The following is a 17,181-nucleotide window of genomic DNA, read 5'->3' as shown; positions in this document are numbered from 1 at the left end:
GTGTAATTCTGTGTTAGAGAAATATGGTACCGAAGTGTAAAGTTGTATAAGCAAATACCATATTAGCTAGGGTTCCTTGTGGTTGCCACACACATGGTACACAAAGTAAGCATGTACCCTCCTGAGGATTAATGTAATTATACCCTCAGGTGTTACAGATTACAGCAATGGAATGAAATGTATCACGGAAAACCTTTGTATCATTGTACTCCAAATATCTTTAAAAATAAATATTTTAAGTACAAAATCAATCACTCAAATACGTGTCCTGTAGCGCTGAATGTGCGTCTTGCTGTAAGATAATCTCTGTGGAAGTGTCGTAGTTATCGTCCTCCGAAAGCTAAGTTCTGCAGAAGTCAATGTACTTACCACATGATAAACAAAAGTGAAATGCTTTGCGTATAGATATCGCAGTTATTATGCTTATTGGCGTGATGAAGAAAGTACTGTACAGTAACGTATTGTTATGCCACGAAAAAGGCTGTCTCATTGTTGCTATACCACAAAAGTTACTACTAAAACATGGTTTTCTTCCTAGAAGAATTCAGAAAACTGTGCACATATAAAACAGATACACTGCAAAAGCAAAATTGTAAATTGTCACTCATTAGTAGCTTCGTGATAACATCGTGTAGCTGTCACATAAACTAACCACTGTGTCCTCTGGTATCTCACAGAAAGTACTTTAAACCCAGAATGTATTTTCAAGTAAACCAAAATGTTGCATTAAAATCTCATTAGCAGTACCAGTATGTGTCCTAAGTATGTAAGCCTGATAGTCGTTACGTAATCGTGCAACTAACAAGCAAGGATGTACAAATACAGCACTGTGTCATCTGTTCACTATAACAATGCATTCGTAATTTCTGTTTAAAAATGTTCCCTAGGTTCTAGACTGGATATTTAACTTCAAACATTGTTACATGTTAACAGATTCTAAATCTGACAAAGCATACCAGAAATGTGAAGTGAAAAGTTTTATGGCAAAGACAAAGTTAAAAAGCAGATTATATTTCAATAAACGGTTTTACATGTGAAATGTGGTGTAAACCTTTACTCTTCCTAGTATGCAGAGTTTCAACTTCAACGCAATTATCATGTGGTATACGTCGGATTCTGTAAGGTCCATTGTAAACTAGAAAGAATTTGTGACTCAAGTGTTTCTTCTTATGTGACAATGAATGAGCTTTAATGAGAACTTTCTGACCAATATACAATTTCTATGCATTTGCTTTATCGTGTAGTTTTCTCCTTTTGTCTGCTGCAGATTTTATATTTTTAAGAGCCAAATCAATTATGTCTTTGTGTCGAAGTTTACGTGTATTTGGGAAAGGTACATGCTCTCTGATTCTGTTCGGTGGTTCTTCATTATTTAGTACAAGAGTAGGTGGTAAAGCAGTGGAATCATGAGGCATTTCATTCAGCACATTTTGAAATAATTGTAGATATCTGTCCCAATGCTGATGCTTTCTGTGACAATAAAGTCTGCAAAGCTTATTGATTTCTTTCATAATCCGTTCAGACGGGTTGCAATGTGGTGAGTACAATGAAATAAAAACAGGTTTGATTTTATGATTCCGAAGCGTGCGTGACCAAACTGCAGATCTAAATTGCGGTCCGTTATCTGAAATGACTTTAGCAACGTGGCCAACTTCACGTAAGACATTTTTAACAAAGGCGTTGGAGACAGATCGTCCAGTGGCTTTACGTAACGGAGTGAAAGAAACAAATTTTGAAGTAAGTTCAACAGCGACTAGAATGTACGAAAATCCATTAGATGTTCTGACAAGCGGTCCCAAGAGATCAACACCAGCAAATTCTTTTAATTTAGAAGGAATGATAGGAAACAGCGGAGCACTATGGGAGATAGTAGATGGTTTCGCCTTTTGACAAAGTTTACAAATAGACAAGACTTCGAATTCTCTTTTCCATATTGTTAAAACAACAAGTCGTTCGAAGAATATGATAACATTTTCGTGGGCCAAAATGTGCGTAGCTGAAATGAATGTACCAAATGAGCTTATTAACAAAATCGTCTGGAATGCAAAGTACCCATAGCTTGTCATCAACAGTGCAGCATTTGAAGAGTATGTTGTTTCTAACCAGGTAATAATGCCGAATCTGAGTGCGTGTCTTTTCATGCCATTTACTTTTGATGTCTTTCCAAATCGGATCTTTATCTTGTTCATGAGCAATGTCTTTTAAAGATGTGGTGATGAAGTTTTCGAAGGCGACTTTCTCAATGTAAAGAATACTGAAATTTTTCTCGAGGTTGCCTTCTTTGTTACTTTTCTCAAGCCCTGCCGGTGCGCGTGACAGTGCGTCCGCAACAATGTTCTCCTTGCTGGGAATGTAGACTATTGTGAAGCGGAATTCTTGCAGAAACAATGCCCAACGTTTTAACCTGTCATGATTTAATTTTGAAGACATAAGAAATTGTAATGCACGATGATCACTGTATACTTTTACGTGCTTACCAGAAAGAAAGAAACGGAATTTGTTAAATGCCCAAACGATTGCTAACGCTTCTAATTCAGTAACGGAATAATTTCTTTCAGATTTTGTTAGCACTCGGCTAGCAAAAGCAATGGTTTTCTGAACAGTAATGTCATTTTCTATGGCTTCTTGAAATAAATGGGCACCAACACCGACTTTAGAAGAATCTGTGCTAAGGCAGAAATCTTGTGATAGATCTGGATGAGCTTATATTGGCGCATGAAGTAACGCTTCTTTTAAAGAATCGAATTCCAACTGTGCTTGTTCGTCCCAGTTCCAAATAGTATTTTTTCCAGTGAGAGAACAAAGTTTTGGTGTAACAAGAATTTGCATATTCAGAAAACGACGGTAAAAATTTACGAGACCTAGAAAACTGTGGACTTGTCTTTTTGTGGATGGAACTGGAATGGCTCTGATTGCTTCTAACTTTTCAGGATCCGGCTGAATGCCTTTAGAAGAAATAATATGTCCCAAAAACTTCACCTTTGTACGACCGAATTCAGACTTTTCCAAGTTAACTGTAATTCCAGATTCTGCAAAAATGCGTAACAAACTGTTGAGGATGCGATTATGTTGTTCCCATGAAGCTTCTGCTATTAGAATATCGTCCACATATAAGGTGATGTGACGTTTTAAGAACTCAGGCAATATGGAATTTAGCCCGCGAATGAATGCTGCTGAAGAAATGTTCAAACCAAAGGGAAGTTTCCGAAACTGATAACAAACGCCGAAACAAAGGAAAGCTGTGTATTTTCTACATTCTGGATGAAGTTCGATCTGATAAAAGCTGGATCTGAGATCAATGGAAGACAACACTTTTACACCATTAAAATTTTGAAGAAGTTCTTCCAACGTTTGCGGCCTGTCTGTTTCAGGAATAATGATAGTATTGATTTGTCTCGAATCTAAGACAAGTCCGATCGATCCATTTTTCTTCTCAACAACATGTAATGGATTGTTGTATGAGCTTACTGCAGGCTCAATAATGCCCTCATCAAGCATAGATTGTACTTCTGTTCTAACACGGTCCCTATAATGCGCTGGAATTACGTATGGTCTAACACAAAATTTAGTATGCTCACGAACACGAAATTGGTATTGAAATCCCTTGATTGTTCCTGTTTTGTGAGTAACAACTGTGGAATGTGCTTGTAAAATCTCAAAAAGGTCCTGCCTATCAGTGTCATTACAATTCTCAATTGTTTGAATTTTATTCTGAATTAACTTATTAGTGTCAAATGCGCCGTCGATATCATCCCTGTCAGTACTTGCAGAATGATTGTTAGCGTCAAGTTCCGTCGAAAATTCCGAACTGTTGTCTAACAGGAGGTAAAGCCGATTAATTTCTTCGTCATGGTTTGAGAGCCAATCTTCAAATTTCAAAGCTACTGACTTACCTTCTTTTTCTAAAGTTATTTCAGCATCGTGAAAGTTTAAGATTGCTTTGTATTCATTCAAAAAGTCTACTCCCAGTATAATTTCCGTCGACAATAATGGAACAATAAGAAAGTTCATAGAGAAGCTGTGGCTTTGACAAAAGAATTCTAAGTTGGTTTGTTGGCATACATCTACACTTTTTCCAAAGATTGCACCTTGTAATTTAATCTTACGTAACGGAAGTGTGGGGCAATCGTTCGATTTGTTGCATTTGCTAAAGGCTGTTTCACTGATTACTGAAATGGGACTGCCAGAGTCAAGTACTGCCGTAAATTTTACGTCATTTACTGTAATGTGAATCACAGGATATGCAATGTTGTTATGTTTTACGTCGTGTTCTTGGAGTAAGATGTCCCTAATGTCTTCCATTTTTACGTAATTACTAGCTACGGCAGCTGCGTCGTTTGTTTCATACGTGCGTTTTGTGGCTGCCTGCGGTATGAGTCATTGCCTATTGTCTCTTTGTTGGCGCGCGTCGTTATTGGGATTTGGAGACCTAACTTCTACAAATTCACCGTGACGAGAGGGCCCTGCCCTGTTTAAATCCCGCCAGTTCTGATTCAATTCAGGTCTGTCGTTACGATCACATCGTCTGTCGTCATGTTGGTAGTTCCTGTAGTTTCTTTCTTGTCGGTTAAGTGGTGGAGAATTTCTCCCTGAATCGTAACTGCGCGCTGGACCGTTGCATCTAAAGTTATTCTGTCTCCCGTAATAATAATTATTTTGGTTCCCATATTGTCTGTTTCTCTGATTGTCTCTGTAATAATCATTACCGCGGAGAGGTGATCTTTCCCTGTAATTATTACTACTCTGCCAACGGTTGTCATACGGGTGGTGTCTGTTTCGGTCACGATTTGTGTTGTGAGAATAGCCTTGTCGCGTCCAGTTATTATTTCTTTCATCGCGGAATTGCGACTGATGTGATCTGTAATTGTTGTGCTCCTGTGTTCCGCGATTGTCAGTGTCACTTTCCAGTTCTTGTAACAGTCCCTGAAAAGCTTCAATGTCGTCTTTGAACGTCCTGCCAAAATAATATGTCGTAAATGTTCAGGTAATTTGATTAAGCAAATGCGGATGAGTTCTGAGGGGCTGTATGGGTTTGACAGGTACTGATTCTTGTGCAACATGTCTTCAAACTATTTCACAAGACTGGAGAATTCTGATTGTTCGAAATGTTTCATCATTATGATACCATGTTTTACTCGGTCTTGTGTGGCTTGAGACCAATATGCTGAGAGGAAGGCATGGTAAAATTCTCCTTCACTGTGGCAATCGTGAATGACCGATCGCATTCTTACAGCTGGTTCATTCGCTAAATAGCCACACATGAATTCTAATCTGTGTTCTAACGACCAGTTGGGAGGAAAACAATGAGAGAATTGATGGAGCCATGCTTGTGGATGAATGTCGTTGCCAGAATTCTTAAATGTTTTGAATTTACATGTAGTAATGAACAGCTTATAGTCAAAATCATCATGTCGGCAAGTCGCATGTCGGTCATTGTTACGTCGTTTCGGCGGTTCCATCTCAAAATTCGGCGTACCTTGCCAACTTCTTTCACAATTTCCGAAGTGCCCTGTGTTGTTATTTTGTGTCTGTTCCGTATTTCTATGTCCCTCTTTCCGTATTGGGGCGCGAGTGTCCTCTGAAACACGTAATTCTTGTACTACGTGTGCCAACTGATCTTGCACTTCCCGGATTTCTCTTTTATACTGTGTATTGATTTGATTTTGATTTTGTTTGAATTTTCTAATTTGTTCATACTCTTCAATGTCCGTGAAGGCTACAGGTGTTGTGTCATTCAGATCATCATCTACCTTTGTAGATAAATTAGTGAACTGATCCGAAAGTTCGGCTACTTTCTCCGATAGTGTACTTATTTCCTCAGTGTGTTTTTCTGAACCAAGTTGTAGAGTATCTACTGTGTCCTTTAAGTTTTCCTGAGTTTTTGCAAGTTGCGTAACCGAATCGATAGATGCAACTGAGTCAAATTTTGCTTGCAAGGTCTCATGATTTTCGTGAACAATAGTTTGCAGTTTTTTTATGGCTGCTTCGTGATTCTGTAATGCATTTTCATGCCGCGAAAAAATAGGTTGAAAATGCTCACAAATTTGTGTTTTTACGTCATTACAGATTTTTTGACATTTCGATTCAATGTTATGTAACTCAGTAGTTAAATCTTCACGTGTTTGTTCAAGAGTTTGTTCCAATGAGTCTAACTTTTTAAGATTTTGTTCCATTGTGTCTAACTTTTGAAGCTTTTGCTGTGTTTGGCCCATTTGTTGTATTAATTGTAATAACAATGCATTGGTGTCTGAAACATGTTCCTCAGTGCTTTTCGGCAATGAATTTGCACCGGAAACATTCACATTTTGACAAGCAGAAAATATGTCTTGACTTATTTGAGAAAACGGTGAGGATCCAAAACCTGAATCTACAGTATTTGCGAGATCGTGTCGTGTCATTTCGGCTTCCTGAGGCGAGCTATTGCCGACCGATCGATCGATAATGCTTCCCTCTTCACTAATTGTTTCACTGTCCACGCCATTGTTTGACGCCCGCTCCATTTCCCTGTGCACAGTTACCAAATTACTACTTTCAACATTAGTAAATTCATTACTCGGCGGCGCTGATAAGCTACGCTCGTCGTCACTATTATTTCTCAGTTTAGTTTGGAGCCTAGTGTTACGTTTTTCCCACGCCATAATTGTCACAATATTTCACACGATAACACAGAAAAGCACAATTTGAAGTGCAAAAATAGGAGAACACATTAACATAGCACTGAAAATAATATCTAGTTAATTGCAAGCGTAGCTGCGAAATACTTGGTGCAAATCTATATGCATGCCACAACTGTTTTACTGTACAAGAATGAAAGGCTACAACTACAAAGGAGATTCTCTCTACAATCACGCGCTAGCAATAAACAAAAGCTACACTAAATACACAAACTACAAGAAAAAATCAGAAGATTCCAGTGAGGTATCCTAGGCTAAGGGTCGACATATGAAACGTCCCCTTTCAACAATTATACATGACTGTGCTTAAACTGACACACAATATTTTGTTAGCGCAACGCAATCTGACTTTCAAAATTCCCTACAAAAGAATGGCCCTGACTAACATTAAACTATACCTTTCACAAATCACTTACCTCACAAAAATCTTCGCTGCTCAAGCTACTGCAATACAGCGAGCGCCACTACTGCCAGCTAAATAAAAGATTCAAACTATGGAAGGCACTAACTACTGATAGGGATAGTTAGCAAGTGAAAGATATTAATAGAGAACAAACAATGTATTTACCTTGATATCATCATATATAAATATAGCAGTTCATGACAAATTTCAAAACTCCGCCATCTCTCTCCCCACATGCACCACTGCTGGCGGCTCACCTCCAACTGCGCAACGCTACGCGCTGTTCACAGCCAGCTGCCTAACACTACAAATTTCAAAACTCCGCCATCTCTCTCCCCACATCCACCACTGCTGGCGGCTCACCTCCAACTGCGCAACGCTACGCGCTGTTCACAGCCAGCTGCCTAACACTACAATGGCGAGTATTACAACAATGCAAAGCAGCCACAGACTGCACACAGCACAGCCAGTGATTTTCATACAGAGGTGGCGTTACCATAAAAAAACCTAAACAGCCTACTTACAATACCAGTTTCTTTGGCGCTTCAGTGTAATAATAAGCAGTGAAGAGATACAGAAAATGAGTGTCATACAATATAAGCCCAAACACGTGCACTGGGAACAGCCAACAGCTCTGCAGGGTATTTCACAATTCATTTTACACTTTTTCTAGGAAGCCATGTCCGAAAACGTCATACAAAGATCCTACAAAGCGTCAATGTGGCAAGCGCCGGCGCCTGTAAAAGTATGTGTATACATGGCGACTCTAGGATGATGGTGAAAGAGAAATGTATCAATTTGAGATAAGGATCTCAGTACCGGAAACGAACGAGTCGAAAGTTATAAGCGAAAACTGTTCTGATGACCCTGATCTTCGAATACATGTACTGCTACTGTTGTTGTTGGGATTGTAGGGTATGCAATATCAGAGGTAATAGTATGGACCAAAACAAGGAAAATATGTCTAGCAAACATGCACTCCAGAATACATACCCGAGGAGCTATGAGCACTTCTTCGATAGAGGAGATGTGTTTCGCGAGAGCGGAAATGAACAAGTGCTCCCTTGTTTTGGTCCGTATCATCACATCTTGAAGTTGCATACTCCACGTCCTCAGCAACAACAGTACTGGTAATGGACTCCATTGTCAGCGGTATCAGAGTGACATTCGCTTGTAACTTTCGACTCTTTGGTTTCCGGCACTGGGACCCTTATCTCAAACTGACATATTTATCATATTTATCCGTCGCCATCATTGTAGCAAGGTCGTATCATCCACAAGGAATCGCCTTTAACTTTGGCGCTCTGTATTGTTGGATGACGTTTCCGAACATGGGATCCTGTAACTTGATCAATAACGTACGTTCTAAAACCCCTATAAGTGTGTAACACGAATTGTGGAACGCCTTGTATATTGTCACAACAGAAGGACATAATCGTTGTTCAGTTACTTAATTTCGGTAACGACGTAACTATGACAGATGAGCATAATATCCTCAGAAGCACACTACGTGTTTAAAGGCGACACTGGCAGCACTGCGCAGTGAAACTGAGTGAGAGCTAAAACTTCAAAATGAAACATCTTTCTGTGAAGAGAAGCACAGCGAATCGCTATCACTAGTCACAAATGCATTAGACCTTAGCTGCACCTTTAACGAACATGTGCACTTACAGATTATCTTGTTTTACGATGTTTGAATACGTGTGCCCGCGCTATGTAACAACGTCACGAGTGTATTTAAGACTATTGACAACGATATAGAAATGTGTCAGCTTACATTATGCTGATATGCCCTACAGATAACGCCGTTTATAACCAACATACTAAATGAACCCCTAGTGAAGGGAAGAGCTCCGGCAGCCTGGAAAACTGCGAATACTGTAATTATAAAGAAGTCTTCAGATAAAGAATCCTCCGACCCTAGGTCTTACAGGTCTATATGCCTGCTCAACTCGCTAGTCAAAGTCTAAAAAAGACTGCTATACAGCCCGCCGACTACAAGGACTGTTTTTTTTTCCTTTTTTGTCATCAGTCTTATGACTGATTTGATGCGGCCCGCCACAGATTCCTCTCCTGTGCCAACCTCTTCATCTCAGAACAGCACCTCCAACCTACGTCCTCATTTATTAGCTGGATGTATTCCAGTCTCTGTCTTCCTCTGCAGATTTTGCCCTCTACAGCTCCCCCTAGTACCATGGAAGTCATTCCCTCATATCTTAACAGTTGCCCTGTCATCCTGTCCCTTCTCCGTATCAGTGTTTTCCACATATTCCTTACCTCCCCGATTCTGCACAGAACCTCCTCATTCCTTACCTTACCAGTCCACCTAATTTTCAACATTCGTCTGTAGCACCACATCTCAAATGCTTCGATTCTCTTCTGTTCCGGTTTTCCCACAGTCCATGTTTCACTGCCATACAATGCTGTACTCCAGACGAACATTCTCAGAGATTTCTTCCTCAAACTAAGATTCAAATAGTTCAAATGTCTCTGAGCACTATGGGACTTAGCATCTGAGGTCATCAGTCCCCTAGAACTTAGAACTACTTAAACCTAACTAATCTAAGGACATCCCACACATCCATGCCCGAGGCAGGATTCGAACCTGCGACCGAAGCGGTCGCGCGGTTCCAGACTGAAGCGCTTAGAACCGCTCGGCCACACGGGCCGGTCCTCAAATTAAAGGCGATATTTGATATTAGTAGTGTTCTCTTGGCCTGGAATGCGCATTTTGCGTTGCTAGTCTGCTTTTGATGTCCTCCATGCTCCGCCCGTCATTGGTTACTTTACTGCTTAGGTAGCAGAATTCCTAAACTTGATCTACTTCGTGACCATCAATCCTCATGTTATGTTCCTCGCAGTTCTTATTTCTACTACTTCTCATTGCCTTCGTCTTTCTCCGATTTACTCTCAGTCCATACTGTGTACTCATTAGACTGTTCATTCCGTTCAGCAGATCCTGTAATTCTTCTTTTCTTTGACTCAGGAAGTAATGTCATCAGCGAATCGTATCGTTACTATCCTTTCAGCTTGAATTTTAATTCCACTTCTGAAATTTTCCTTTATTTCCAGCATGGATTCCTCGACGTACAGATTGACCAGTAGGGGCGAAAGTATACATCCTTGTCTTACACCTTTTTTAACAAGAGCATTTCGTTCTTGGTCGTCCACTTTTATTATTCTCTCTTGGCTCTTGTACATATTGTATATGACCTGTCTATCCCTATAGCTTACCTCTACTTTTTTCAGAATTTCGAACACCCTGCACGATTTTACACTGTCGAACGCTTTTTCCAGGGCGACAAATCCAACGAACGTGTCTTGATTTTTTTTCAGTCTTGCTTCCATTGTTAACTGTAACGTTAGAATTGCCTCTCTAGTGCCTTTACCTTTCCTAAAGCCAAACTGATCGTCATCTAGCGCATACTCGATTTTCTTTTCCATTCTTCTGTATATTGTACTCATCAGCAACTTGGATGCATGAGCTGTTAAGCTGATTGTGAGAACTAAAATGTCTAGATGAAAATGGATTCCTTCATAACAAATTAATAGACGGTGTCATTAAGATGATACTATTATCAGATGTTTCGGCTAGTTCAAGAAAGAGTCAAGGAGTTATTTTATTGTGATATTCGTAGAGATCCTGGGAGAGTTCGATAATGTGTGGACGCCGGCTAAGTGAACTGCAAGTACCGGCGTCCATGTACCATGTACTGTAGTGGCAGGGTGGCGCAATGGAGGGTAAAGAATCGGATAGTGGTGAAGAATATCACATAAGGATCAAGATGTGGAGTGTTTCCTGAAGAGTCAGCCAATATATTTTTTCATCCGTTATATTTCTGGAGAAAGGACCATGAACGGAAATTTAGGGCGATTCGGACTCACATGAAGGCTTACCTCAATCAACTTTTTCATGAAACATACGAGACAGAACAAGAAAGCGAGGAAATGACAGTTTCACCCAGAGAATCCTCCGACAAACACCGTAAGATGGCATGCTGAGTATTTCTGTATTTGTAGATGTACACTGTCTATCCATATAAGGTGGCTAAATTTCAGAAGTCTGAACAATGAGCTTTTGCTGCGTGGGATGCTGCGAGACGCGCTGGAAAAGAGACAATGACGTTCTGGAAAGTACCGATAGGGTTGTGGAGACATGGTGACTCCAGTGACGCGTCCAGTTGCGCGATGTGCTTCGGTTGAGGATACGTGGCGCCACTCCGATGGAGGAGGTCCCTAATATTCTCGATTGGAGTTAAATCCGGGAAATGTGATGGCCAGAGGAATACGGTGAACTCTTCTCGGTGCTGTTCGAACGACACACGTACACTGCGATCTGTGCGAGAGTTTGCATTGTCGGGCTGATAGATGCCGTCGTGCCGAGGAAAAACAATCTACATTTAGGTGTGGACATGGTGCCCAAGGATAGATGCACAGTCCTGTTGACCCACTGTGCTTTGCAGAATGACGAGATCACCCAGGAAATGCCACGACAACATGCCCTAGGCCATAACGCTCCCTCCTCTGGGACCTTTCCCACTGTCGTTGCAGGGTGTTTGCTTTCAGGCTTTTCGCGCTGACGGCAGTCTGTCGAATGAAGGAACTGGCGTGTAAATTCCAGTCTTTGTCGCCGACGAACAGTAGTCAGCATGGGTGCATGAACCAGGAGTCTGCTACATAGCTGAGGAGACTATGTTGGTAGCCTCTTAGCTCAGTTCTTCAATAATTCCATATCTATTCGCCTGTACACATCTCCACAGCCGTCGTTCACCCCTATCATCTATGGCCCGTGGCGCAACACATCTGCCTCGGTACCTGTTATGGATAGCGCAATTTGCCATGCACTGTACACTTCAACCAAGGCGGCACGCGAACACTGTAAAAACATAGCCATTTGGGAAATGCTTTCACCCTTGGCCCGAAAGCCATTGATCATGCCCCCTTCGATGTCAGATAAATCACTCCGCATTACGAAAAAAAACATGCACTGTTTTCCGCGACTCCCAACAGAGTTTACATACCGTGCACCGCTGCCACCTGCCGCCTTTGAGTGGTTATTGCACGTCGACGTCGAACATAGGCGGTGATCACATTAATGTGACTGGACCCAGTATCTGGTGAATCACTCTATTGCGACCTATATTCGACAAAAAGAAAGCCTGTGAGGCCGTGACCACATGTCTGGAGCCGTCAACAGCGGACCAGCGAGTGCGAACAGGAATCGCAAACAAGCGAGGAAGGATGAGTGGAGAGAGTATTACAGGTAAACAAAGTCCAAGCTAGAGAGAGGAAAAAGGAGACCAAGATTCAACATTGCGTTACAGCGAGATGATTGCGAAGGGAAAACTTCGCTGAGTGCCGTGTCGCTATGCAGTAGAACTAGTCTAGCGCAAACTCTAATTAACCGGCGGAATGGTTTGTGCAGTACGTTGTGGCAGGCGAAACCGGCGCTGAGGGTTGCTCTACTTAGCAGCCGACGTCAGATTTCGTGTTCTGGGGCGTCATTTCAAAGTTTCCGAGCCAGCCTCATAGACACTCCTCCCGACGACCGTATCTTTTTCGATTTTCTCACATACTTTCTTCAGCCATTTATCTCTGACTTCCCTGCACTTCCTACTTATTTCATTCCTACGCGATTTATGTTGCTGTATTCCTGCCTTCCCGTAAACATTTATCTATTTCCTCCTTTCGTCGATCCCTTGAAGCAGTTCTTCCCTAACCCATGATTTCTTCGCAGCTACCTTCCTAGTTCCTACGTTTCTCTTTCCAAATTGTGTCATTGCCATTTTTAGATACGTCGACTTCACTTTAACTGAAACTATTATTGTGTTATTCCTTACAGCAGTGTCCACATCTTTAGCGAACTTAAGACGTGTCTCATCCTTTCTCAGTATTTCAATATGACACTTTCCTCCACACAGATTCTTCCGTACAATGCTCTTAAACTTCAGTCTACTAATGATCATCACCAAATTGTGACCCGACTCTGTATCTGCGCATAGGTATGTCTTAGTATTCTGTATCTGATTTCCGAAACTCTGTCTGATCATGATGTATTCCATCTGGAATCTTCCCATGTCTCTGGACGTTTTCTACGTATACCTCCTTGTGGTTCTCGAACAGAGTAGACGCTATTACCATCTGCAATTTATTGCACAACACAGTCTCTCCCCTCCCTCATTTCTACACCCAAACTCTCACATTCCGATAACTATTAATGCTACTCCTTCCCCTACAACCATACTGCAATGCCCCACGATTATTAGATTTTTATTTCCCTTTTTATACATAATTACCTGTCCGATATCCTCATGTACTTCATTTCTTCAACTTCTGCTTTCGACATCGGCATATATACCAGAACTATCTCAAGATTTTAAACATGGCTGCAACAGCAACTGTTGAAATTCTTCACGATAAAGGATGACAGCCAAAAACAGTTGCAGGATAAAAATTTTATTAAAATTCTTGACCAGTGTTTCGGTACATATAAATATACCTTCATCAGAAGTAAAAAAATCTAAAATTACATGCTGCAATGGAGATAAATAAAACAATTGCGCCAAAGGCGTCGTCAATAATTAAGACATCTGTGCCCATAGTCATGTTGTACAAATGGAGACGATGTCTTAATTATTTACGACGCCTTTGGCACAGTTGTTTTATTTATCTCCATTGCAGTATGTAATTTTAGATTTTTTTACTTTTGATGAAGGTATATTTATATGTACCGAAACCTTGGTCAAGAATTTTAATAACATTTTTATCCTGCACCTGTTTTTGGCTGTCATCCTTTATAGTACCAGAACTATCGTTGTTGGCGTTAGTTTTCTGCCCTGGGCCATGAGAATATCCGTATCACTGATCCCCTCAGTGTTCGCAGAAGCTCAGTTACTACCTCAGTTCCCATTCATAACGACTCCCTCCCACGAGTACCACTGTCTGCTGCTGTTGATGTTCCTGTATATCTGTTTGACCATCAATCCTTGTCTTACTTGCACTTAACGTCACTGACCCCAAATATATCTAGCCTGAATCTTTCCTATTCCCTTTTCATATCTTTTGTTTCTCTACCATCTTCTAACTTCTGATATTCCACGCTCCGACTGCCATAGCTGATTATTCCATCTTTTTCTCGTGGCCGTACCCTCCCGGAGATCTGAACTGGGGCTAGTCCAATGTAGTGATCTTCATGACACTTTTTTCAATTACAGGCTACATATCCTCTGGATACGCGTTATGTGTCTTTAATGCCGTTGTTTCCAATTACATCGCCGTTCGTCATTGCTGATTCATCTGCCTTTTAGGGACGCTTTCCCATCCCAAAAATAAGAAAGTTCCCCGAGCCTCTGTCCGCTCTTGCACACTCTTTTACAAGGCGTTTGGCAGGCGAGCTTCTCATGTCGGAAGTGTTAGGTCACCATCGCTGGATTTATTCATAATTTGAGTTATAGCTAGACTCGAACCCGAAATGCAAGACTTTTTGATTACTAGTCAAAGACGCTACACTCAGACCAAGCTTTTAAATTTTCTATTACATTCCCTGACATTCTTGTACTTTCTTATTGCTACAATAAATTGAAGCACGTCTTCTGTTACCCAAGGTTTTCCTTAGTTTACCTACTTTGTACCTCTGTTTATCTGTCCATTTTAGAAACGTCCATTCCCTTTTCAACTAAACTCCCTACTGTTGATGTCATGACTGCGGTATGTAGCGAACGCCAAACGCGTCTCGGCATTCCACATTGCTTCAGTATCACACTTGTTTCCACGTTGATACTTCGGGACGATTTTTTACAACTTCAACCTATTCATTATTACGGAATTATTGTCTCAGTGTACATCTACTCCTCATAACCCTTTGTACCCAAGCATTTCATTTTGGAATTTCTGGTCGTGATGTAATGAACATTTAATCTTCCCGTGTGTCCAGACCATTTCCAAATGTACATCCTCTACTACTGATTTTTGAAGTTGGTTCACTATTGGTAGCCGAAAGTTATTCAGTAACGCAAGTATTCTCCTTCTTCACAGTTTTTACAATCAGTTTTTTTCTCGAAATCCCTAACTACATCATTAATATAGACGGCAGTTATTTTACTTGACCATGACTGCTTGGTCGAAAGCGCGTAGCCGACTATAATCTATATCCTTTCTCTGCCCCTTTAAATTATGTTCATAATGTCGGTATGCATACCTAAACATTCCCATTATCATTGGCTTTCAGAGGATTCGAATGACCGTACTCTATCACTGCAATGGACGTAGTAACTCGGCCCCACCCCTATCTTCGTTTCACAGTGGAACCTGCTTCTATGATATCAGTATCTGTTACTCTTGAATTTGCCCATTTGGCCACAAATCCTTGTTTTTAATCCATTTCACTTAACTAATACTTACTGCCTCTCGACTGAACCATTGAACTTCCCTTTTCCCAGCTGCCCCGCGCCACGATTTTCCAATTTATGGCATCCCAATTGCCGACTCGTAGTGTGTTATTATTTCGACGGTTATTCCTTGTCACAGTCACTTTCCGCTTGGCAGCTCCTCTAGGAGATCCGAATGGGGGATTAATCCGGAATGCCGTAGAGAGATCATCACCAGAGTTGTCCAGTTGGAGGTCACATGTCCTACGGATGCACATTAAGTGTCCTTAATGCAGAGGTTTCCATTGCGTTCTGCATCCTAGTGTCATTATTTATTACGGATCCTGCCTAAAGGATACCAGTATAACAATGAAACTTATGATTTATTCGAACTCGCGCACTTGACAGGTTCCCCATCATGGGCATAACTAAGGTATCTCTTGAGACGCCCTGCTAAACCCACAGGACAGGACAGGCAGTTTAAGTTGTGGAAAGGGCCCAAAATAAGTGGCTGCAGTCACACTCGAACATACAACCTTTTATTTGATGAAACATTACAAGAGCCAAGAATAAAAAAAAAAAAAAAAAAAAACACCTTTAGCTTTGGAACTTAATTAGCGACTGAATGCGCAGTACAGTCTCATGCCTTAAGGGCAAGACCACTTTAACTTAAAAACGGCTGAAATCAAATATTTTAAAGCTCAACGAAAATCAGATAATTAAAAGGAAAAGCCTTATCTTAAAACAGTTCCTTAATTAGGCTGAGGGTCCAAAGAATCTGACACTTTAAGAGAAAACAACTTAAATTCAAAATCGGCTGAAGGCCCAACACTTAAGACTCACTAACATTAATTTTTTTAAAAAATGCCAAAGGCTTTATGTAAAACAGTTCTTAATTTAGGTTGAAGGGCCAAACCATCTGACAGTTTAAGATCAGAACAACTTTAAGTCAAAATCGGCTGAAGGCCCAAAGTATCTGACCCCTTAAGGGCGAAACAACCTTATCTCAAAATCAGCAGAAGCCATACAAGTACAAACAACATCAGCAAACAAGAAAAGGCAGTAAACCCAAGGGCGCTCAGAACTTCCGAGGGTCGACCTGGAATTCAAACACTAAGGCTGGCTTCGGTGAGACAGGCCGTTGGCCCAAACATTGTCGATCAGACGACAACTCAACCGCCAGACAGTCAGCAGACCCACCGACAAGATAACCTCCACTTCACCCGACCAGCACGCAACACAGAGTTCAATGGAACAACATAGGAGGCATTGACGCCCACAACCAATTATACATTGAGCTGTCAAACTACACACCATGCTGGACAGCGATGACACAATGAGGAAGATACATTGCCTGAATTTACGTCTACGGGCAGGGCAGGTAACTGGAACGTTAAAAGCCACAAGGCAGAAGATTCCGCTGGTGCACTTCAATTCAAATAACCAAGTACAGTTAAACTCCACTAGTGGGTGGATGTAATTTGCCAATTTGAAAACACACATTGTTGCTTGCGGGAATATCCCAACAGCTGACAACGAAATCCAAACGACACAATGTGGACAATCGTGACTTGCTGGTAGATTAAGTCAAAACTCAACTTTCATGTCCAGGATCGGTGTGCCACGAACCTCGTAGCAATGGGAACAGCACCACACACTCCGACACCGCATAGAGGCTGCCAGCGGGCCCGGCCAAACTATGTGCCGCGAAGATTTCCTCGCTGCTCCTCGCCAACCG

The 17,181-nt window shown here is 41.2% G+C and overlaps 1 protein-coding gene across 1 annotated transcript in view; it reads left to right on the top strand.

Moving 5' to 3' along the window:
• Nucleotides 1–17,181, top strand: part of LOC126457923 (zwei Ig domain protein zig-8-like) — a 398,061-nt gene that overhangs the window by 92,772 nt on the left and 288,108 nt on the right. The window lies entirely within an intron of this gene.

This window comes from Schistocerca serialis, chromosome 1 (genome assembly GCF_023864345.2).
Source record: "Schistocerca serialis cubense isolate TAMUIC-IGC-003099 chromosome 1, iqSchSeri2.2, whole genome shotgun sequence".
Classification (NCBI taxonomy): Eukaryota; Metazoa; Arthropoda; class Insecta; order Orthoptera; family Acrididae; genus Schistocerca; species Schistocerca serialis.
This window is presented reverse-complemented; position numbering and strand designations above follow the sequence as displayed.